General features: G+C 36.7%; 1 protein-coding gene across 47 annotated transcripts in view; it reads left to right on the top strand.

Moving 5' to 3' along the window:
• PTPRD (protein tyrosine phosphatase, receptor type D) overlaps window positions 1–26,345 on the top strand; it is a 1,162,785-nt gene that overhangs the window by 613,577 nt on the left and 522,863 nt on the right. The gene's annotated exons all lie outside the window — the stretch shown is intronic.

Raw genomic sequence — 26,345 nt, 5'->3', positions numbered from 1 at the left:
TTGTAAGAGTTTATATTTTCATTTCCATTTATATTTTGAAGAAGTATGCTTTTCTGTCTTATTCCCCTAAATTAAGCTTGAATAACAACTCAAGTGTGTATGCAACAGACTTCAATATCTGAATATCTGAAACAGATACTGTTTCTTTTACCAGTATAAGTGGTTTATGAAAGTGTTCTGATATATTTAGCATCTCAAATATTATGTACTGAAATTAAGATGATATTGTGTGATGGGTAGGTTTGCATACCCAAAAACCCTCTTTCCATTTCCAAAAATAAATAGTTTCACTTTAATAATTTCTGAGAGGCTAACATAATTTTAATTATTTTTATGTTTAAAATCTTTACAATGTTCATGTCGCCTGCTTCATCATCCAACATTACATGCACTTTCTGCTTTCCCACCTATACTGTATTTTCATAGCAATTTTTAGATTATCGTGTATCATTTTAAGACATTTTACAGGTGACTTGTTAAAACAAAATCACCAGACAAGACATCATTAGCCTTGTGGGTAAAACCTAAAAAAATGAAACTCATTCATTCGTTATCTCTCTCATTACAACATGTTTGTCTAAATAGAATTAATAGAGTACCTACCACAGGTTTTCTGCATTGATTGCACATGAATTTGTGGATGTTAATATCCAAGGACATTAAAACAAAAATAAAAGAAATTAGATCCTTTCAAATAAGTGATACTTTAATGTTTGGTCCCATAAAATAAAATAAACATTGTAAAAAATTAGGCCTATAAACATCATGAAGATGGATAAGTTGACACACCATTCGGCATATCTCGGTTTAATAATATTATATTTCATTTCCCATGCTAAGAAAACAGCCATTACCCAAAGCAGCCACTCGTAAACAGCCATTGTGAACAGATTGCATCCTTGTTGGTGGTATGATAATTGAAATAAGTTTACCCGTCTTTTATGAGGAAATACCAGATGTATAAAACACCTATTAATCAACTCAGTTTTGCAAACGTCGGTTTTAATGCCAACAGCTATCAAAGAATAAATGGAATAAGAGGAAAAACATCAGAGAATTAGCTAAATGACTCAGCAATGTGTTGTATTGCTTGCAGTGAAAGAGGCAGAAGAGGAAGCAGTCTAGGTCAAAAAGATTGTATCTTTTGGGCTTTGCTTATGGAGATTGATTTTGCTGTTTATACCTATCAGATTTTGAGTCTCTGTAACTCTTATAAGCCTGCTTAAAACCAACTTTGTGAACAATAGCAGAAAGAAACAGCTGCCCATCAGTCTCTCATAGATGTTTGTTTCTCTTCTGCTAAATACAATTTTCAAGGACTAGTTCCGTGTATACACAATGGGCTTCAAAGCCATTACCTGTCATGCGGTGAGCTGAACTAATGTAAATAACTTCTCTTCCTGGGTAGATTCAGATTTTTTTTTTTTTTTTTTAATGTGGGGAGGACTTTGGAGACATCACAGGAACATGGAAGAGGCAATGACAAGGATGAAAGAGTGATGAATTTCAGATTCATCTCTGAATTTATCTGTGTTACTTCTGTTTAACTTTGGTTTCTAGTCAGAAGAGAGATAAAATCTCATGGGAAGCTTTCATGTTGTGATTGCGACACTTATCTCTTCTGAGTCATATACTGTTTTTATCTACAACCATTTCTGTCTTTGCAGAAACTGTACTTAGCTGGTGAAAGAAGTCATAGAACAAGAGTGGATTCATCAGTGCAGTTACTTAGATAATGGTGGCAGCAAGACAAGCTGTAAGATGCTTCACTACTCTACGAGTTGTAGGACTGCACTGGCCTTTGGTCGGAGACTACACACACATACAGTCTTTTTGCATTGCTTGAACCACTAAGAGCAGTTTGCAACAGGTAGCTCAGTGGAGTGACGAAATTACCTTTCTGACTATAGTAAGCCAGTTTAGTTTACATCTTTTCAGCGAGTGGTGTAAGTTAATAGGATTGTTTTGGCCAAGAGAAACAGCTGATACTGAAGGCTCTGTTGGCACTGAAGGGGGACTGTCTTTGGACCACTCCTAGTCTGTTCTTGTGTTAGTTGCATTCTTAGACCACATCTTTCGATTATTTCTAGTGAAAGGTCTACAGTTCCACCATCCAATGAGTTTGACATGCAAAAGCATCACTATGAGATTTCAAAGAAAGATAACCATAGTTGAGAATTTACTTCTACTCATTACTTTTACTTAGAAACCAATGGAATAATACATAATTGCAGGCATGCAAGGCTGTGAAAACATCAGTTTACATCTCAATTTCTACAGCTACTTAGAAAAATACTTTGTTTATGCTACATGAAACTTTGAAAAGAGCACACAGGCACATTAGTGAGTTTGATTACAAATTGCAATCAATCTATAGCTGCATTTGAATGTTTCTTTAGCAAAACTATGTGCACAAAAGGCAAACTACTGACAGTGTGACTGGTATTTTTGATTCAGTGACAAAAGAGGGCACATTTCAATGAAATAATTTTCTGGCAGGTGAACAATGAAGAGGGAAAATATATCCACATTTAGCTAACTAATTAACCAATTGAGGCACTGGCATTGATCAAGGACATGGAAGGACAATGATGTAGCTGTTGCTAAACCTGCTCAGTGGCAATAAAGACCAGGTCTGTAAGACTCCTGGCACTGAAATCAATATTAATCTGTTACTAAGGAACAGCTCAACCATTCAGAAATTACATGGAAAGCTGGTAGTCTGTCTTTAAGCCATACGCATAAACATATGACATACATACAGTTTTTTGTACAGCAAGAGTGTTATATAACTTTTAAACCTTGTAGTGCTTCATATAAATTTTCTTTGGTATGTAATTCTTGAATTTTATGGCAAAAAAAGGAGATTAGGCTGCCAAATTCAGTGAGTTGGACACTGATGATTTTAGACACTTGAATACTGCCCTTAGGAGAGAATCTGTCTCAAATTTTTATGTACATACTCAATATTACTGCCTGAGTTAGGTTCACTGACTCCTTGCATGAGTACAGTTAAGCATGTATATAAACATTTACAGGGATGTAATGTTAATCATTATTCTCATCACTGTAAAACTATATAGTTTACAGTAGTTTGTCCCACCCATCCTAATATTATTCAAGTTGTGGTACTAGTTTGGGCAGCTCATCAGAGAAGCAGAGCCCAGATCAATGGGCAGTTGATGCAATCACTGGTGTATACCTGACCACAGAAAAGCTTCCTAGGGGAGACTGTGGTGCTGTGGTCAAGAAGGAAAACCCCTGATTTCAGGTCTGTCTTGAGTCCTCACCAGACTCTCAATAACCACTTTTTTATCTTGCATCTTAATCTCTTTGCTTCTTCCTAGTAATTCCAGTAGGAACCAATATGCAATTTTATAACAATAGGAATTTAAAAGCATAGAAACTTCAGAAGTATTTATTGTCAAAACGGAAGATATCTTGGCTAAGAAAAGTTAAGAGAAGGTTTAGTACCAGTATAACAAGTACTGTTTGCTATCAAGTCATTTACTGACCTTTGTGCTCTTTCCCCTTACAGTAATAACACTTCTGTCTCCTAAGTGACATTAGTTTGGCTCACAGATATTCTAGAGCCATTCTGCTGGATGACATGTGCAGTGATTGAAAAATATAATCCTTGCAATGAATTAAATGAAAAACTAACCAGAAAAACGGTACATATTACAAGCATAATAGCTGGCTTGAAAGTGTATCCTGGGGTTTCAGATGATGTCATAATCTGCTATAGCAAATTTAATAGTATTGTTGCCTGGAAACTAAGCCATTATACTATGTTTAATTTCACTAAGATGTAAATTACATGGTTCACTGTTGTATGGTACTGGCTACTGCCATTTTAGATTCTTTTTCTTGCAACCGTGAGGAATTCTAATATTTATGGGGATTTTTCTTAGCTTAGTCTACAGCTGTTATAGATTTTTTTAAAGCAATTATTTTACTCTCCCTTATTTGCTATTGCTCCATTGCATCTCTGCACTCATCTCTTTTCTAGAAATATTAACAGAATTATAAGCTGACTCTTTGAATTTTATCAATAAATATTCAGTCCTTGAAGAAGAGAAAAGCAATATGACTTGAGAGTGACCTCTTGCCTGTTATCACATTTGATTTTAGTGTGTCTTCAAGCCAAAAGGAAGATACTCTTCTTACAGAAAATAGACAACTTGTGTGCTTATATTCCATCTTTTACGGTAACTGCCAGAATGAAATTCAAGGAGACATTCAGCATTACCACATGATTTTTACCAGAAAAAAAACCAGATAAAACTTACTCCAAATATGTAGATCAAAACTTCTGTTATAATCTGAAATTTGTAGCTGAACCACATAGGAAAATAACCTAGATGACCATCTATAAAACATAATAGATGTATCTTTAAAATAGTACAACATGTTTTTCTACCATTAAAAAGGAATGTAGTAATTGACTGTTAGTATCTAAACATAAGCTTTAATAATAATGATTTATTGACAATCTATTACAAGTACTGTGATATATGGTAATGAAAATGCTATGGGAAGCTTATTTTTTGTCCTTTCAAATGTCGGTTAGCCAAAAAATCTTTACTCTTGCACATCTGTATATGTGTCTCTCTGCACTTGTCTGTGGGTGGATAATTTACCTATCTATGATGCTTACCAATTCTGTGCATCTGACCACACAATTGATTCTAGGTAGGGCTTATGCATATATGGAAAATTCATGGAAACTTTAGATTAGCTTTCAGAAGCAAGTATTGTTAATAAAGGGATGATTCACAACAGAGGTATACCTGAGAAGACATAAAATAAACCAACGGAAGCTGGTTTCAGTTATAAGCCCCACAAATTTAAAAATAATTTAATCTTTGTTTTGAAAACTTAAAAGAAAATATGAATGTTCCATGGCTCACATTTACAGAAATGTGTTAAAATTTGCTGCCTGTCAGTTGGCTTTGCTCATGTAGCAAAGCCATTGCCCAGATTTTGATTCTACCTGTATTTGTTTGCTTATTGTAATTGTTGTGATCTACTGACACAACTTCCCATCTTTATATCACAGCTGTGGCAGAACAATCATTCAGTCGCTCTGAAAGAAAACATGCTCAGTAACATTTCTGTGATTAATGGTCATCTTAAAGCAGAAATTAAAATGTCTCATATCAGAAAAATATTCTAAAACCAGCCTAAAGATCTTTTTGATATTGTCAGAATTTGTCTTTAAAATTGTCTATACAGGAACATGAAATCATGTCATGTAATAATTCATCTGGGTTTTTGTCACACAGTTGAACAAAAATATTGGTGTTGTGGTTTGGGACTAGTGTTAGGGGATGTTTTTTTTAGGCTATTTGCTGTTAAAACCTGCTTTAAGTAGTATAAAAAAATAACAGTTTAATGATCTTAACTGAGGCTTCTCTGACAAAACTGTAGCCAACCCTTAGGAATACTTTCCTCTCACCTTCACTTCCATCATTTGTGAGTTTTAATGAGCCTGCAGACAAAAATATCCAAAATACCATCCTACTCTAGGTTTCAATTCCTTCTCTTCCTTCTGTAGTAGCCTACTCAAGGTATAGAAAAGTTGTGGGGAAACTATTATGGAAGTTTTTTGCAATTTTCTGCAGAGAAGTTACAAGCCACTTTTAAATTACATGTAATGTACATACACAGTCACTAATAAAGGAAGCAACAAGGGTTAAGAAATTATTTTATCTGTAAGATTCTCTGTGAAGGACACCTTCCTCAGCACCATAATAGTGATCTTCACCAGGGCAGGTGGAGACATCATATTCAGGATTCAGAGCATCATAAGTACAGCTTCTCTGCTCCTGTCCTGATGAGAGAGGGGAAAGGTGGAAATTAATATCTATGTGGCAAATTATTATCTACATCTCTTAAAATGTGTTTAAGTGCTTTATTGGAGTAACATCAAGAGACTACAGCTTGCTTTAGAGTGCTATGGCTGAAATTAAGAGAAAACAGTATCAGTCCCTGAAACACAAAAGATTGTGAAAATTGTTCTACACTGCAAATGGATGGTAAATATCACTTCAAAATCTGCCTGCTCTCCCAGGCTCTCTGGATCTTTCATTTGAAAGAAAAAAACTTACAAATTATATAGTAAAGAAATGTAATGTAGTCATGGAAGTAGTCAATTTTCCTCTCTTTTATTGCAGTTTGTATATATGTGGTTGGGGCTTCTTTTAATCTAAATAAGGTGTCTGATATTCTGTTTATCAGGATTGCAGGAGATGTGATTACTTAGTGTTTCATGCTCAGTGAGTAAGGTATTCTAAAAATAAAATGGCAGTGCAAAGCAAGGATTTGTCAGGATAGTGTCAGGAAATCAGCTCTTGTCCTTTTTTCCTCTTTTTTTTTTCTGTAAACATTTAGTAAATTAGGCCTTTAAAAGAAAAAAGTAGGTACAGTGGGGGTAATATTTTGTTTAATTCCTGATTAAAAAAAAATTCTAGTCTCTGATGTGTCTGCTTTATATAACAAAGAAAATATTTGAACTTAAGAAGTTCTTTGAAAGACATACCAGTTACTGTGAAATACTCAGGTGCAGTTAGTGCTTTCTCTCTTAAAAATAAATTTACAGGAAATGTAATTACCTGGTGAGTATATATTTTTTTCCACTTCACTGAAAATTGTATGGTACTTTTCTCAATATTCATCTATATCTTGTCTTCTGAAATCTGATCTCAGAATACAAATTTTAAAGAAATAAAAAGTGAGCAACCGTGAGCATAAACCAGCAACCCACACCCATGTGCTGCAACTTTCTGCTCTGAAATGAGAATCCTGTGGACTATGCCTAAATTCCAAACGCTTCTGGTTTATGTTTCTCTGAGTTGCATAGTTGATACGCTAAGTCCACAAAAATTTGAATGATATTTAGCCCAACATTATTCCCCATCTCAAAGCTGAATCAATGGATTTTGTCTGATTTTCCATTGTTTTTCGCTAGAGTCAAGATCTCCAACTGTAACCTGATTCTGTAGTATTACATTCCAGCATACTGAAATATATTTAAATCTTGACATCTAAAATATAATTATATAGTAGAGGATAGCAAGAAACCACTGTGGATTAAATGAGTTGTTTAGTTCACAGTTCCATATTTAAGTGGCACATACAGAAATGCTGTGTTGTTTTTTTTACTTTCAACAAGGTTATATTTAGGTACCATATAGAGATACACACACACACACACACACACTCACACATACATATACACATACATATATATGGAACTAGGAAATTAATCTTTAGTTTTTTAATCTTTAAATGGCTCCTTTCACATTCATGATACTTTTCCTAGCTGGAGGAATATGTAAAATTTGTTATTATTTGGAAAATGAAATTCTAAGTAACTTATTTATAAAAGGATTTTTAAAAACCCCAACCTTTGCAGGCTTAAGCCAATCACAAGCCCTATGTTTTGCATTTGCATTGCTAATTTATCCTCATTTTATTGAAAATTCTGGAATTTTAGCACATTTTTTTAGGCTATTTCAGTATCACATTGCATGCTGTCAATGTCTCATTTGAGCCTAATGTTTTATTCAATATCACATGTATAGCACTATATAAAAGTAATGATTCTGAAAGACGAGCAGAGCTAAAGCATTTTTGAAAATTTACTATGGATGTTATTTTATCTTTATTCAATAGCTTTCATAATACAAATCAGTAGATGAATTCTATTTTTGCTCTGACCACTTTGATTTCTATTTTTTAAGACAACTTTTACTTCTAGATAATTTTTGGGAAAGTATGCTAAAGCAGTCAGAAAAATTTCTAGTCTTGTTACTACATCCCAAAACACCTGGTTGTTCTTAATTTCAAAAGTATCCATAAGGTTCCCATGGCAAATGATTAAAATATTATGAACTTAACAGGGCTTTTATATTAAGCTTACCTTTGGCCAAAAGAAACTAGGAAATTAACAGTGGCCAAAATGTAATTTATTTTTGTTTTGTAGTTGATGTAAATTGAGAAAACAAAACCTTAGAAAATATTTCAATGATACCTATAGAAAATCTGATAACTTATATTATATGCTGAAATATTTCAGGTTTTCTTAATTTTTTTCTTATTTGCCAAAAAGAGCAATGAATGTTTATGTTAGAAACAGATCTGATTTCTTCTGTTTTTTATTCCAATCCTCCACATTTTTTCCCCCTTCATTATGATGTGATTTGTCAACTAAACTACAAAAAAAGTCTGTTACTGGACACGCTTTTTGTCTCAGTGTGTTATTACATCCTAGTTTACATAAGAACACCAGAAATACCATACTTGAACAGAACTATACTCTGTCCAGTACAATAGATTTTCCTCTGGTAGTGACAATAGTAGTTTATTCCACCTATTCATGAAGTCATGGAATCATATAATAGTTCACATTGGAAGGGCCCTATAGAGATCATCTAGTCCATGACTGTGTCACAGACAGGAACACCTCCCACTTTGATGTTGCTCAAAGACCCATCTAGCCTGACCTGGAATACTTCCAGGGATGTAGCAACCACAAGTTCTCTGGGCAACCTGTTCCAGTGTCTCACCATTCTCACAGTAAAGAATTTCTTCTTAATGTCCAGTCTAAACTTACCCTATTTCAGTTTAGTGATGTCTTGTGCTGTCACTACAGGCCTTGATAAAAAGTCTTTCTCCATCTTTCTCATAAGCTCCTCCTGTACAATAATAGGCCAGAAAAATGTTTCCTCGGAGTCTTATTTTCTCCAGGCTGGACAACCCTAACTCTAACAACCTTTTCTTATAAGAGAGTTATTCCAGCCCTCCGACCCTTTTTGTGGCCTTCCTCTGAACCTGCCTTGAACTAGATGCAGCACTTTACTCTTGGCCTATTGAACTTCATGAACTTCTGACAGGCCTACTGTTACTTTTGAAATATGACAGAGAGCACCTTAGCAGCTTAGCAATTTTCTGTGCTAGCTCCCTCATGACTCTGGAATGCATCTCATCCTAAGATATATTCCTTGCCTACTTCCCCAGCATTTACGTTCACAGAATTAAGGATGTTAGAGGGCATATCCCTGCCTACTCTTTTTAGTATTCATTTACCATTTTGCCTTAAACTTGTCTCATCATTTTGTGAATCTGCTGATACTGTTTATCTCAGTAACTTTCTGTGGCAACAAATTCCTGAAGTTCATTACTGTTTTTTAATAATCCATTTTAAATTGCTCTCTTCCTCTTTCAAACTAATATTCTCCTCCTCTTACCTCCAATCAGGGAATAACAGGGCTCTCTTTGACTTATGCTTCACTTTCTTGGCTCAGTCCATACCCAGTCTCTGTCTTCGCCTCTTCAGTGGTAGAGCAGCAGCCTTTTTAGTCTCACTTCTTTAAGCTCTGTTCTCTCTCTCATTTTAATGCTCAGTACCTTTTCTAACTCCACCTTACCTTCAGGGAAACACAGAGAAGACAGCTGCATAAAATATTAACAGTAAGAACATACAAAGATTTTATATAATATCAAAATTACAGCCTCTGTCCTGTTCACTACACCTACTGATTGTGATAAGCATTTTCTTGGCTTTTGTGAATGCCACTATGCAGAAAATAGTGACAGAGAGAGCTGTCAACAATAATTCCAAGATATCCCTACTGAGTTACAACCATCATTCCAAAATCAGCATTCTGTAAGTACAGTTTTGATTTTTTTTATTTTTTTTTTATTTTTTATCTACACTGAGATCTGTCACTTTTTTTTACTTTCTCACTCAGTGTTGTGAGGTCCTTGAGCACCAGCAATAAGGCATTCACCAGCAATAAGGCATTTGGCTACCCAAGACAGCTCAGTTCTAATGACCTCCAAAACCTTACAGGTCACTGAAAGACATTGAGGAAAAACTATTCCCACTACAAAACCACAGGCATTCTCCAGAATACCACATGGTATTTTTCTACATTCTGAGCAGTGACCACTAAATCTTCCGCTTTGTGATTTATCTCTTTACTGCTTTCAATGTATAAAAGGGAGACAAAATATTTAGTTTCTCTAAAAATATTCAACTGGCAACAAAAATCAAGGGTTTTAAAAATCCAGGTGTGTTATGATCACCAGATTTCCTTCATCCACATGTCAGTTAACAATATTTCAACACTCAATCAAGCCATTGCAGCAGCAATTCCCTTTATAGAAAATGAGCTGACTCTTAATCAGTGGTCTGTATTCACCCATTAAATCAGTGACCTTTTTCTTTACTGAAGAACCTTTCATGAGCAGAAGTCAGAGTTTTTTGTCTCTAGTTCCCAAGTGCTCTCTAGAGTCCTTCTGACAGATGCAAGTGACTTCAACTTGCATATAGCATCCTCTGACAATGTGGCTTTTGCCACAAGTGGTTTGCACACCTTAGGGAGTAACTTGACAATTTCATGTTTGAGTTCCTTCTAATTTTTAAAGTGAATGCTATCCTATCCCCCTATCCAATTCCTCTATTTGGTCTAATCCATCTAGAATTTTCCTCCCAAAGGCAAATAGAGAAATCTTTCCAAAGTTTTCACAAGTGGAGATTGGTAGAAAGAATGCTCTGAGCTTCTTTTCTGTTGTCAGTCTCCTGATTCCCTACAGGGCCACCTTCTGGTTTTTGTTTAATATTTTGCTGTCACCTTACCCCCTCAGCCTCCACCACCCCTTCTTTCTTCCTGTGCTTAACTTTACTCCCAAATTCTCTATCTTCTCCCCCTGTGTGGAACAGAGGGATTGGGAAAGGGAGTGCATTAAGTTCATCACACCTTGTCTCTGCTGTTCCTTGTTACACTCTTTCCCTGCTCCAGTGTGGGGTCTCTCCCACAGGGAAGCAGTTCTCCATGAACTTCTCCAGTATGAGTCCTTTCCACAGGCTGCAACAGTCCATTAACTGTTCCTGCATGGGTCTCTCAGACTGGGTGCAGTCCTTCAGGAACAAACTGCTTCAGCCTGAATCCCCCATGGGGCCACAGATCCTGCCAGAAAACCTATTCCAGTGCAGGCTTCCTGCAGGATCACAAACTCCTTATATAAGACCATTTGACCAGATAATTTTCTTGTATTTCTGAGATGTTTACATCTGGATTACCAGCAATCTTTTAGTGTAGCTGTTCTCCTGAAAATTAAATAGTTTCTATTTCAAGAAGAATAAGATGTTTTCTGTCAAAAATATACAGAAGTATATTCTTATATTGTTCTAATTTCCATTTCTCTTCAGTCTGTAATTCCTCTTCTAGTAGATATTTGGGTCAACAATTGTTGTTGGTGTTAGTAATACTAATATACAGATACACATGCTCTTTAAATCTATGATTTCAATTAAGAGTCTGGACAACCTTGACTGTCCTGAGGCCTTTGCAAAATACAGAAAAAATATTATCCAAAAGTTTATATTTGAAAAGCAGGGTGGAGGTGGAGGGAGGGGAGGGTGAGAAAGATGAGAGGGAAAACATAGCTGCATTTTTTAAATAATTCTATGTTCCTTCCATCCCATTAATTCCCTAAATTATTTTTCCATTCATTTTTCCCATGACACATTCATCACTTTCAAAAAACCAGAGTCCAAATGAACCAGATGTGCTGAACGTGCAAATAACTGAAAAATAGGTTTCCCTGGAAACCAGATTAAAACCTTCAAAACAGCTCCACCTCCTGCTCAGCTTGCCTTTGCTTTTTAGCAGTTCAGTAATAGCAAATCAAGACACTCATACCCAGATTGTCCCCTCCACTTACATGAGCAGGGGGTAACCAATTCAGGCAGGATTCAGAAAGGAGAGACTTCCATGTCAGTATTTTTCACAGTTTTATTCTCTGTAAATCTGTAACTCTTCTGTAATAGCAGCACATGGAATGGGTAGGATGGGCATTTTTGCAGATGGTATCAGACAACAGCTGCCTTTCACATTGTCCCTCAGCAATCCCATGGTTAACTATGTAGAATATCTACTAGAAGGCCACTCCAATTAGCACTCATTTATCTGGAATCCCTTCCCCGGAACTTTTCATTGCTGTTTCAATGCATTTTGAAATTCAGATGGGAACTAAATGACTAACCAGAAAATTCACCTACCATCATCTGCTAGCTCCTCTCTCACATATTCTGTATCATTCTGCAGATGCTAGAGGTGTAGCAATGAAGGCAAACATCTTCCCTTGACTGCATCCTGCCTCTTCCCATGGTTCTCAGTAGTTCATGTGATTGAGTTGCCTTGGTCCTTGCCAAATAAAACTTCTAGTACAGTACATCTGGTATGATCACATTGCTGGAACACTTTAGCACAGCTTTGACCCTTTGTGTTTCTTCATGCAGTACCAATGCAAAAGGAATAATAAAACCCCAACAGATGCTCTACAATAAGCGGCTCTATAATCAAGAAATTTTTCCTTAATGTAATGAACTTTTCTGACCTTGCACATCTTTCATTTTACAAACCAAGAACACTGCAGTGTAACTAGAGAAATGTTGTGGTAACAATAAAGTTCAGTGGAAATTTTCATCACTTTTTGAAGCAATCATGATTTACCCTGAGAATGAGAAGAGGAGACCCTTTGATGCATTGCTCCTGTTTTCATTCCTCATCTGATCAGGGAGAGGTGGAATAAATCACAGTGCTTCCACCCAGACTAGAATAAATTTCTGAAGGGAAAGCTGAGTGAAGAATACTTCTTAAAATTGTTAACTGAAATGAATGCAAGACAGCAAACAACAGAAGTATCTTGTCCTGTTAATGAGATACTTCTACCTGGATTAGTCTGTATTTGCTGTATTTCTAATTAGTTTTCATTTTATTAACATGCTAATGTTAATGTGATACATTACTTTCAGTCATGCAGGCACAAAGCCAATTTTTAGAAAACTGGACTTCTAGAGAACAAAAGTAGGGAATCAATGAATAAGTAATTTACAAAACTACTCAGCCTAACTCTATGCCAGAGAGACAGAGTTTATAATCCCCCTTTTTTTTAGTATGCCACTATAATTAACAATGTGCATATGACTGGCATTAGCAGTGATCTCCTCTGGAAGCTGGCACCTAGTTTTTATTCTGGTCTCCTTCTTGGTAGAAGCAAATATTTTACCTGACTTTGTTTCAGTAGAGGCGCATCCTTTGAATAACGACACAAGAGAGAGTATCTGTATAGCATAGGATGAATGAAAAACAGAGACTCCATTCCTCCTGTCCTTTAAAAAAAAAATAAACACCTAGAAACCCACGTAATTTCTGGGAAGTAGGTTCTGGTTCATCAGAATGTAGAGCATCTTGTTTAGTCAACAGTAGTAATAGTGCTTGGACTCAGGGAACATTCTTATTGATTCATGAATATTCCAAGGGGATAGATTAATCTTTTGTGAACCATAGAGCTCTGATGAAACTGCTGTTTAACATCCGAAAGTACCAAATTCATCTTCTCCTTGTACAAAAGAACTTCCTATAATAAAGACTCTTTGCAACAGCAATAAGGCATCTCTGTGGAGAATGTTTATCATGAACTGTTTGCATTTTAAAATAGACATTTTGTCATGTATTACACATCTAACTAAGGATATGAGTGTATGGCAATATCCAATATCTTCCATTCAACTGTATAGCTGAATTATTACTTGAAACATTCTGTCTATACATTTGTCTAAGGACAGATAAGCAATGCATTAATTAAACTTCATAATCTTCATGACCTTTATTCTGGTTGACATCTTCTGTCTGTATATGCAAAAAATCAGACAGATGGCCCACCATACATATTAAGGCAGGCAGGTAGATCACTAGATGAGTAGACAGAATTCAGCACAGGTAGAGAAAATGAGTTGTGGTTATCAGAACTTTTACAGAGAAATCTATGCCTCACAAGAGAGAATAAACCCAGACGTTGTCCTGATAGTCCAGAGCTCTGAGGACTAGACAGCCTCACTGAGTTGCTCATAGTGCTCAACCAGTCCTGTGTCCCAGCACAGAGCAGATCTGATCTATCATGTCCAAATGATCCAGCAGGCTCACGTGACTTATTCCTTAGCTGAATGTTTCTGATATAAAACAGCACCTTCATTCTGGTCCTGTGCCCTGACTGCAGCTACCCTGTAATATCAAGTGTGCTTTTGCAGAGATACTTTGTTTCATGGGTTAGCAATCCGTGAAACTCCAGGTTTACAAGTTGCAGAGCACTTGCACATGTCTAAATGCGGTCTGAACAGTGAGTACCCTATTTATGTCATGATCTCTACAATCTGATACCGTTTTCTGTACACTGACTATGGCCATACTTGGCCAAAATACTATTCATCTGCATAGTTTTACTACTAAATTATCCATGAAGGATATAGACATAAATTTGAATATTGCTCTGTGAAATAAATTGTGTAAGCAGGTTTAAAATAAAATCCTACAAATGTTTCTAGTTGTGTAGGTGGAAAAGTATCCACCTGCTTATTCAATTTGTATACTTTGAGAACATGGCATTTTTCTTCTCCTTCCTTTCTTTTTCTTTCTTTCTTTTTCTTTCTTTCTCTTTCTCTCTTTCTTTCCTTCTTTCTTTCTATCTCTATCTCTCTCTTTCTTTCTCTCTTTCTTTCAACTTTAGCAATTCAGCATGGTTTCTGTTAGAAATTAGGAGTTTTGGTCTCTTATCTACTTGCCTTTGGCAGCAGAGCCTCAAATTGTGTATTCCATGCATATTTAATGTGACGTTTACATGGAATGCTAAGGAAATAGAGAGCAGATGTATATAAATGTCACCAGCAAGAAGAATTCTGATTATAGAAAAAATCTAAAAAGTGCTGAGTATTACCAGAAGGTCCACGTGAAATATGTATGTTATGGAAAAGTTACTTTGCTTTCTATTTAGCAATACTGATACCACTGTGTTATCTACTCAAGTTTCCAGCAAAAGAGTTGAAATAACTGTCTTTGTATATCAGTTTATAAACAGGCCAAATCATTGCATGGTCTTCAAATGTTGACACAGCTTTACTGAGGGAAAGGGGAGAGAATATTTTGATACTGTCTCTCAGAGGATCCTTCTGGACAAAATATCCAGCACACAGCTGGATAAACAATTGGCTCACAGGTCAGGCACAGAGGGTAACAGTGAATGGGGTAACATCAGACTGGTGACCTGTCACCAGTGGGGTTCCATCTTAGGCCTTGTGCTCTACAACATCTTCGTAAATTACTTGCACACAGGACTGGAAGAGATACTAAGTAAATTTGCAGATGACACAAAACTCAGAGGAGCTGTTGACTCTCTCAAAGACAGGGAGACCCTGCAGAGAGACCTCAGCAAATTAGAAGACTGGGCAATCACCAATGATATGAAGTCCAACAAGGGGAAGTGCCAAATTCTGCACCTGGGATGGGGCAACCCTGGATGGGGAATGAGATTCTGGAAAGTAGTGCCACGGAAAGAGACCTCGTGGTCCTGGTCGACAGCAAGTTAAATCTGAGTCAGCAGTGCCCTGGCAGCCAGGAGGGCTAACCATGTCCTGGGGGGCATCAGGCAAAGCATCATCAGCTGATTGAGGGAGGGGATTGTCCCGCTCTGCTCTGCACTGGGGTGGCCTCACCTTAAATATTGTGTGCAGTTTGGGGCACCACAGTATAAAGAAAGGTGTTAAGCTTTTAGAGAGTGTCCAAAGAAGGGTAATGAAAATGGTAAACGGCCTTGAGGGGAAGTGTATGAGCAGTGGCTGAAGTCACATGGTCTGTTCAGCCAAAAGAAGACAAAACTAAGAGAAGACCTCACTGCAGATGGTAGACACCAGATCAATTATTATTGGGTTAGAACCACCTTTGGGAGGAGGAAGGAGGGAGGTGTGGAGGAGGAACGGATAGGTCAAACCTCACGGAGGTGAGGTGGCAGGCCCCTGGAACCCAGATGGACAAGGCCCAGAGTAGCTGTCAGTCACAAACAGCCCAGGAAAACTATAACACACCACACCTCCTGGAGCTCTTCACCCAGCCTCAGATTGGCAGGGACAGTGAAAACACTGCCCTTCATTCTGGCTTGGAACCCCAGAGTGGCTGATGGGTCAGAGGCCCTGCCTGGGGACCTTGGCCATAGAGACTAGAGCAGATAAAATCATAGGCATGTTTGCCTCGTGTTGCGGCCCTGCCACCTGGACGCATAACAGTTGGTCTTCCACAAGGTTCCAGAGGTAGCTATATGATCTGTCTCTCCCTCTTTCTCTTTTCCTCTTCTTGCTCCCTCTGCTCCTCTTTCTTTGCTCATTTCTTGATGCTTTGGGTTGTTTGAAGTTGGAGGGATTGGATTTTGATTTAAGTGTCGCGGAGGAACTGGATTCTGACTTAAGTGTTGTGAAATAGTATATGCTGGGTCAGTATTTTTACATTTTTATCTAGCTTGTGTGGTGCCCTTTGGAACTTTTGCCAAGTTTCCTTATTTTCCCACCTAGTAAAAGTACCTCTTGGGAACAAGTCTGTAGCTTATTCTCTTAACACTATCTCGAAGTGTTAAAGAACCCCGTATGTATATTGTAAAGTAAAACTCCTGACTGCGTCTGTGAGCTGGCAGCTCGGGGGCTGGAGTGGTACAGCAATCTGCAACTGGGTAGGGAACTCTTAAGGGAAGAGGAGGGTCAGGCATTGATCTCTTCTCTGTGGTGACCAGTCATTATGATCAGGTTCTTTAAAATTATTAGAGAGATGTCTCTGCCCAAATTAAGGTGCAAACAAGACCATAAGCAGAAGTTAATAGTGCGGATTTTTATTTAGCAGTGAATGTGAGGTAGAGAGAAATGGAAAGAAATAGAGAAAAGAGAGGAAGGGTGAGAGAAAGAGTGACAGAGGGACAGATTAAATAAAGTATATATCACCACTTCGTGGATTTCAATGGCATCTCACTGATCCTCTTCTTGTGGCCTTCTGTGTGATGAGAGTCCCAGTATTTTCAAAATGATAGTTGAAGTCTGCATCTGTCGAGGGAAGCCTAGGGTGGTGAGGAAAAAACGTGGTGCTGTAGGAAGTCCTGTGTGGTGAAGGAAGAAGTCTGAGAATCCCGGGGCAGTAAGGTAAGCCCTGTGTGGTGAGGGAAGAAAGCCAAGTGTTGACTGAACTCCTCCATGTGGTCTTTTATTGGGCTTAGGTCAGGTGGTAATGCCTCTTGTGCCTCCCCTGGGGTGGAGAGCTCTACACTGGATGATATAATACCGGATTCCAGGACATGTTAGGAGTCTTTGAAACCTTTTAAGATGTTACAGCTGCCTGTTATGTCAGCACACTTGAGTCCATTGGTGGCCCATTATGTCAGAAATTAATGTATTCAGGTAATGTGTGAATAGTCCCAGTCCTTCCCCTGAGGGGAGTTATCACAGCTCAGTCATTTGTGTAAGGATAAAGAAACACTGTCCTGCCTCACAGGATTTGCCTCTCTCCTTATCTTGTTCAACCCCAGGTGGCGGGTGAGTGTCACCCTCAGCACTTGGGTGGTTACTTTGCACATTGTAAGCTTTCACCTTGATTGTCTGCTCCTGGGATAACTGGCTTATCTCAAGCTCTCATCACAGTCCAAATTAGTAGGCACATTTAGGGAGGGGCAGGCAAAAGTCCTTAACAATGTTCAAGGCCTAAACTACCTCAGTGTTGCACACCAATGACAGAACCTGAGGGAATGGCCTAAACTTGTGTAGGGGAGGTTTAGTTTAGATATTAGAAAAAGGTTCTTTACCCAGAAGGTGGTTGGATACCAGAACAGGAAAGTGGTCATATCACCAACCCTATCTGAGTTCAAGAAGCATTTGGACGATGCTGTCAGGTACATGGTGGGATTCTTCGGAATGGTCTTTTGTAGGTCCCTTCCAACTCAGCATATTCTGTGATTCTGTGATTCTGTAAATAGTTTCCTTAGAAAAGATAGAACCTGAATGGTTTCCTTCTCATGTTGTACCTATTAATTAACTTTCCTTCACAAAGAAAAAAAAAATAAAAAACTTGCATAAATCATTTTACTTCCAAAATACAGCAAAGATTTTACAGAATTCTCTCATAGTACAAAATGTAAAAGATTATTTGGAAAATGAGAGAGTTTGTAGAAACTACAAGAATTTCTTTTGACAATTATTTATAATGAGCAAAGAATATTTCAAGATCTGATTCAGTTTTGTGGCATTCACAGTTGGTGGGAAGAGAGGATGGCTTTAATCATTTTCACTACACCTTTAAAGAGGACAAAAAGTCTAAACTGGGAGGAGAGTTTGCAAAGAAGTTACAGTTTCTGCAGAATCTAAAAGTCTGTGTCTTCAATTCCCATTGGTAATGATGTCCTTGAGTAATGCTGTGCCTTGAAATTCGGAACAGAAAAATGTACATCTTCAAAAAACACTAGATGGAAGATGTAGGGAACTGTAAGTCAACGTCACCTCAATCCACAGGAGCATCATAGAACAAGTCCTCTTGGGTTTGTTCCGCTTTAAGAAAAAAAAGATAAGTCTGGCAAGACTCAATAGTTGTCTACCTACCTAATGAAAGGATTTAGAGAAGATGGAGACAAACCCTTCTCACAGATATGCAAAGAGAAGAGAAGAGCCAACAAAAACAGGTTGGAATATAAGAAATTTCAGTGTGGTTTTTTTTTTAACAGACACTGCTCAAACACTTGGACAGGTTAATCAAGTGTTGGAAGAGGCTGATCACAGATTTTGTGAAATTTCTATATCTGTAGATATTTAAACCTTGATTTATCAACTAACCTGAGGTCCTGCATATCCTTTATTATTCAGCAGAGGTCCCTTCCTGTATTGTTCATTGTATGATTCTGTAATTTTACGACTTGCATAGGATATTGGAAAGTTAAAACTTTGCAATCTTTCTGGTGTAGAATACCATGTAAACCTTCTGAAACATGATTTAAGAGATTTAAAAAACTCTTTACCTTTTTGGAAATATTAAACCTATATAATTGAGCTACTCTAATAAGAAACACAATTTCTTATACTAACCATAATAATGAGTACAAAGTGATTTGAGAACACAGAAAAAGCATCTAACTAGCTCTAGTGTTTCCTTGGTAAATGTCTTATAAATTGCTGAAAAAGAGAATGATAAACTGTTGAAAAGTTAGTGGAAAAAGATGGAATTGCAAGCAATAGTACTGAGCAAGGTAATGCAATGAAGTGCTTTCCACATTTATCACTGCTGTGTTCCCAGAATCACACACCAAGTTACTTTGGCTCAATAATTTATTTTAATGCTAGAGACTTCATTGATCGTATTTCATACTGTACTAACCTAGCACTCAATGTTTTGTCCTACTGTCACATATTGTCTTACTGCATAGATTCAGAACTGTTAAGGGTCACACTGCAAAACATTTTGGAGGCACTCACAATCTCTGCAAGACTGACTTTCCAGAGAGGCAGTCTCTGGCAATGTTGGATGACTTGCTGTTGGTTTGGAGCAACTTCTCTCACCACTCACTATTCATTACTGTCCTGCCAGCCCATCACCATGCATGTTATAAGGCTGTGTCTGGAGGAGAAAGGAGAATGGGGAGGCATTAAGAGGGAGGAGGATATATCAGGGACTATGTTTGAGAAAACTGCATTAGAGGCCAGAGATAATGTGCCTTGCTACACTGGGGCAGAGGCATCTTTAGGCCTATTTCCAGAAATTGTTGAAAAGCACTATCTTACCCTTCTAAAAGGCATATAACACTAGTGTTAGTGTTTTCAGTTTTCTAAATTTTTTCCTCCTCTTTGCACATGCACTGTCTTCTACAGTGCTATCTTTTCCTGGACCTTTCTCGCACCACTTTGCAGTTGTGTTTGTGGGTGATATACTGTAATCATTACAGGGTGGCATTATATCTCATTTCTTGAACCTCAGGTTCATTCCTGAAACAGACTCCTTCACAGACAAATATCTACTGTGCTCCACAGCCTCTTGGCAACTACCTACTTTTGCCATTTATACACACTCAAATTTCTAAAAACTTCAAACACCCTTTTACCAAATGTCTTAACTGGAAAGGGTGTTTGAAACCTCAAACGACATTTCTCTATTAGACTGAAAAAGAGACTGACTTTGAGAAAGATTTTTTTCCTGACATTTATTTAACCAGTTAAATGAGAATCTTTTAGAAGAAAAATTTATTCAGTTCAGTCAGTGTAGTAGTAATCAGATTTGTAAACCAACAGCAAGTATTTTTAGAATATTAAAAAACGGAGAGCAAAATGAGAAGGAAGAATGCTCTGTGAAATATGGTGTAACTTATCTTGTTTAAAGAGTTTGTTTTAGAGTCGGGAATATTACCACAGAAAACTTGAAAAATTTAGAAAAGAGAAAATAATTTCTTTCCATGTGATAAAAGCTGATGAATTTCAAAAAATAGATGATGAATACTGAAAACATTTCTTACTTTTGAGAGAGTAAGATTCTGAAGTCCTTGACACAAATGTTAATTAGAACTAATTCCAGAGAGTTCAGTCCATCCATATTCAGTCAGAAATAGTCACACAAATACACTGCTTGTAAAGGAATGCACTGGCACTTGTTTATGCAATATGACATTTTGGTCCACAAAAATCACAACAGGACAAAACTCAAGCATTGGTGGAAATGCAGTTGAAGACACGTTAAGCTTAATATTTATAGAATATATTCAAACTGAAGGACCCTTCACTTTTTCCCCAAATTTTGTCTGTCTTCACAGTAAAAATCATATACTGTTTTCAAATATGACATATGGAACTTCTTTTAATTTTTGCCACTGCTTTAATGGTCTGCATAGTTCTGAAATATCCTGGACACACCTAGATAACTACTTTCTTTAACATCAAGATTTCTTCATGATTTCCACTCACTAAGAACTTCAGAAATTGTTCTGAATGTTATATACTTCTCTACATCTACATGAGTTGACACATTTCATTTTGCATGCATTTCTGAAGCAGTAAGGAAAAGAAACAAAAGATTCCTAAGGAAGAAACTACAGATATTGTTTTAATGATTTGTTATCAGTATTGCTCTTGCTATCAATGCAAAGAGTTCTAGACCACATATATTTCAAAGTAAGGTTACAAAATGTGGCCCTTTGGATCTAATTCCTTTATTTTAGATGGATTTATAAAGTTACACAGAATATTATGACAACATCTTCTTTAATAGGCAGTAACCTTTCTCTGAAATTGCTTTAACAATCATAACAAAAAACTTCCATTGTGATTCCTTCCAAGCCACTGTACTAGAACAAATTCAGCCCATTCTAATTGGGTGACATCAGGCAGCAGTGAAAATGCAATTTATTGTGAAATTCGTTTTTGCATTTTGCTATTAGAAGCCCTGTGTTCAGCTCTTTCACAGCTCTCCGTTGGACCTTATCAAAGAACATGCTGGCTGGAGGGCATCAGCAGCACTGATCACTCAAAGGGAAACAGAACAGCTGTGTTCCTGACAGCTGGAGCAAGCATGACGTCCATCAGCAAATAACAGGAATATCTGAAACTGTTCTCCTTAGCAGGGTGCCCCTGAATCCAGTTATGTTGTAAATAAGGGTTCTTAGCCACTGCCAAGTCAAACCATTATTTTTTCAGTAGATAATACACATTTCTTTTTACATCTGTGTATTTGTTTGTCATGCTGTCATTCGTCATCTCTAAAGTAGCTTTAGGTAAGAATTATAAGAAGATTAGCTCTTTCAGAGAAGCTGAAGTCCTAAGAATCCTTCTATGTAGGTGTACTGCAGAAGTTCATACTGCAAACATACACAGAAATTTCATACAAGAAATACATTTTCAGGTCATACTTTTAAGCCTAAAAAGAGGTGCTAATGAGGTGTATGACCTGCTCCTGAATCATCTGTGTATCATCTTTTTTTATCCTGATAGTGATATCCGCACTTGAAAAACTTCATCCTTATTATTTTCAATTTACAAAATTCAAAGTACATCTGACTTATATGTTCAGGAATTAACCCAGCACTGCTTATCTGACAAAGTTACCCATATCACAGAATCTGATTCTGGACTGTTCACTAGATACCCCCTCCGGAGAGACAAAATTAAGATTAAAAAAAAAAAAAAGAAAAAAAGGAGAAGTGCATGTTTGATGTTCTTGATGCTGATCAGTGTGACACTTTCTGTTTGCCCCTCTGAGTTGTAATTAGAATCCACTTTAATGGATTTTCATAGCATTTGTTCCTTATGTGAAAGTGACTTGTTGGGTAGTTAACCTGTTCTACTAAAGCAGATATGATTGCTCAGATAAAAGAATCTGATAGTTCATTTAACTTTACTTTTGTTTCTTGTTTTTACATTTTTCAGTTCTAAAAAATATGTAACCCAACCTCTAAGGCATTAGCATTACCTGAGGCGGATTACACCATTACAGATGTAGCTTCAACAAAACTCGTCCAGACTGTGATGTTTAAAACACCTTTTTGCCTTATAGTCAAAAACCTATAAACATGCTGGCCACTGTCCTATTCTTTCAGGACAGATGTTCCTTGAGAATAAACAGATTCTATATTTGATACATTAAGTTGGACTGTGTAGTTATATGTATATACATATATGAGTAACAAAGATAGATCTCACAAGCTGTGTTAAGACTCCCAGCCTTCCAGGGTGCCCTTCACAAGTTCTTTCCATGGTTTAGACACCTTGTTGTTAATCTCCCAAAGCATAGATCTACATAATTCTTCAAATATGTGTCCCCCAAAAATAAAAATAACATTTTAAATTAATACCATGTCATACAAATTTTCAATAGCTACATATTCCTATGTATACATACATTACATAATTCTTGTGTGACAGTATTTTTGCAGAAATCCCAAAATGCTGTGGCTAAAATTTTGCCCAGAGAAAATAAAATAGCAATGCACTAATGAATATGACTCTTCCTTCAGTTATTAAATTTACATTTGCAATCAAGGAATTAAAGAAGTGACAATTAAACAATTAGTACTGAAAAATCTAAAGTATGCAAAATTAACCCCAAAAACCTGAGTCAAATGCTGTGATTCTTCCAATACCTTAGTTTAATGTGTTTCTGTATTAGTGTGATAATGAAAAACTTCATGGGAACATCATCCAGTTTGCTGACTTGTTGCACAGAGCAGTGCATTAAGGTATAGGTATCTATACTAACCTGTCTGAACTTCCAATTTTTGTAGTTATGTATTTGTTATGCGAAGTAAAGATGATGATGATGCCTGCAGGGGAAATCTAAACATCAGTTCTTTACCATACAGACAGCTCTCATTTATGCAGGTGTCATGTATACCTCCATGCATGTTGAGAACAATCTCTTTCACTTATACAAAGACAGATTCTGGTCTTTCCTAACATATTACCAAGGTGGGCAGGGGAAGTTCTGCAGGTCTATCAGTAAGCTGCCACCTACTGACAGCAGTTTGATTTGAAAGTCACCTGGATTTTTAGCATGAAAAAATGAAGGCAAGATACAGGAATCAGAAGAATACAGGACCTTCTGGTTCCCAGACTGTTTTTTTCTTACTTCCAAGAGATATAGCACACTGCCTTTTACAGATGTCTCCCTAAAATTGTCTAAATTTCCTCTTGATGCAGTGCTGCACTGTGCTAGCCCTAGCTCAGAGTTATGACTAAATGCAGTAATCTAGCTTTTACAGCTGCAGTATGATAGACAGTGAGGGAAGATGCCTTTCTTAACTGTGTTTACTTATGTACAAGACATGAAAACAAAAAATGACTGAAACTCCTTTGAAAACAACAAGACTACCTGCTCCTAGCTGCTCTTTGTCAACTAAAAGAGGTTTTCCATGAAAAGAAATATTCCAAGAAATTCAAGATTTCTTTTTAAATAAGTGATTTATAATCTCAGTAATTCTAATTTACTGTAAGCAAAACATCAGATTAGTAATGTGTTAAATATGAGTTATTAAATTCCCATTAGACTAAATTACCATCCATAGAGATATAGAAAACTATTCCAAATTAATTTGAGTCTTTCAATAACTATATGTTCAGTTTATTTGTAAAAGAATTTGTAATTTTAAGATTTGTGCTACAGCATTTTGCTTGATCTTTAGAGTAAGACCAAGACTTTTAGGTCAGAATATATGCCCTATCCTCTCAAATCAATCTTTGTTACAGAAGAAAATAAAATAATATGCTCTTTTAAGAGTCATTGCCATGCAGAAATAAGATGCAGTCAATTTTGAGAGTTCTTTAACTGAGGTCTAGTATGAAATGACTTTTACACTTCACCTATATCTATCTAGACATTACTGGGTGAGGTGATAGTCTAGCACCCTCCAGGAATATTTTTCTAATGATGTCCCCACTATTTTTCAATTGCAGCTTGCCTTGAAAGGAAACACTGTTTACAGACATTTTTAAAAGCCTATTTTTCAAATCCCTAACACTGTGAAGAAAATACACGTTTTTTTCTTACTGCCCATTCTAAATATCAATGAGTGAGCTGAAAAGCCTATTGCAGTAAATACTACCATTTCTTCATCTTGAATGGACTTGACCTCCTTTTGGTGGGTTACGAAGCTACTTTCCTTGAAGTTCTTTGTAGAAACAAGAACCTCTGGGATGCTGACAGAGTGTTTCCTTCTTTAAAATGAGTGGTCTGAGACCTGATGTATGACTTCAAAGAACAATGTGTTCTATAGTAACTGTTTTCCAACATTTAAAAAACATAGGGAGATAACACTTACTAGAGATTAATATTCACAGGAAACCTTAAAGCACAGAGTTGCTATACTGCAGCTAAAAAGAGGAATTCTAAATTAACTTACTGCTGGTTATATATGTACATGTATAATATATGTATGTGTGTGATGAAAATGATATGCACTTATAGCAGAAGCACCCTATTTAGACGTCATTGTCCACTCAATAATTCTTCACAGTAAAATGTATTTCTTAAAGAGCTATTGCTGTAAGTTGTTGGTGACATCTATTGAAACTTATTTTTCCATTTAAACCACACATTTTAAAATCCTTACACGCAATGTGTTATGTACTTTTTCTAGTACCTTATTTTTCATATGTATTTATGTACTTTTGTTACATCTAAAGTAAAATACATAAGTCAAAAATTTGCTATTTGTCAAAGTTAACAATGTGCAAACAATGACGATCTTGCAAGCATAAATTTTTTTTTGCTTAAAGAAAAAGACCATGTATTTGTTTAGCTATATTTTGTTCTTATTTCTCAACAAGTGCTGAAATGCATTTAAGATGTCTTGATGAATGAGAGAAAGACTAGGATTAAAATATAACCTTCTGTAGTTTGAATAATCCTATAGAATGAAGTGCCAGATTGTCTAAACTGTCTAATTGCATTGTTTGACTTGAAAAACCTAAGTAATACAGCAGTATTAATCTCTAAATGGTATTAGTTTTCTATAGATTATCAACATCATTTTGTAGAATGCTAATTAAATTTGAAGGCCTTCTTAAAAAGAGCTTTACTGAACATAATTCATAAGCCAAAAACAGTGAAGGAAAAAAGCACTGAAAAATCTGCCAGTTGCCTAATGCCCTTAGTCTCTGTATTCTGCTTATCAGTGTACTAATCCTCAGCATATAGTTTGCTCCATTTTCATGGTTCTAAATGCATGTAAATGCCATAATTAATATGTTCTTTGGACTGCACTTGTTGACTTAGGAAATACTAACTTGTATGTTCTGCTTAATCAGCATCTTTGCCTAACTTTTGCAGTAAAGGACACATATTTCCAAGGCAATTTTTCTCTTAACTTGCCTTTTGCTTTTGTAAATGACAAGTCAGACTGCCACTCTCCCATCTGTGCTCCACTTTCTACACTCAAAATACATACTTTTGCTTCTTCTGATATAGTTTTCAATGGACATAGAACATGCTGATACTCCTTTATGGAGCTTAAATATAATCTAGTTCCAAGCCCTGTGTGGTGGGCAGGTACACCTTCCACCAGATCAGACTGCTTAAAGCTCTGAAAGAATTTCTTCCTAATATCTAACCTAAATGTGCCGTCTTTCAGTTTAAAGCCATTCCCCATTACTATATACCCTTATATAATGTCCCTCTATGGCCTTCATGCAGGTCCCTTTATGTACTAGAAGGCTGATATAAGGTCTCCTCTGAGTCCTCTCTGCTTCAGCTGAACAACCCAAATGCTCCCAGCCTGCCTTCATCAGAGAAGTGCTTCCGCCCTCTGATCTTCATGACTCTCCTCTGGACTTGCTAGTTAAGAAATTAATTTTACTTCTGGGTCCAGTCTAATTCATTTCAAAAGGAAAACAATTGTAAACACAGCCACAATGCTTTTTATAAAATCATTCCTATTTCCTATCTCTCCTGGCCACGTTTGTTTTTTGCAATTTGGCTGTTTTCTGCAATAAGCAAGGCTCCATC

This window comes from Corapipo altera, unplaced genomic scaffold, assembly GCF_003945725.1.
Source record: "Corapipo altera isolate COAL_440 unplaced genomic scaffold, ASM394572v1 61411, whole genome shotgun sequence".
Taxonomy (NCBI): domain Eukaryota; kingdom Metazoa; phylum Chordata; class Aves; order Passeriformes; family Pipridae; genus Corapipo; species Corapipo altera.
Note: the sequence above shows the minus strand (reverse complement) of the source record. Positions and strands in the feature narration are given on the sequence as shown.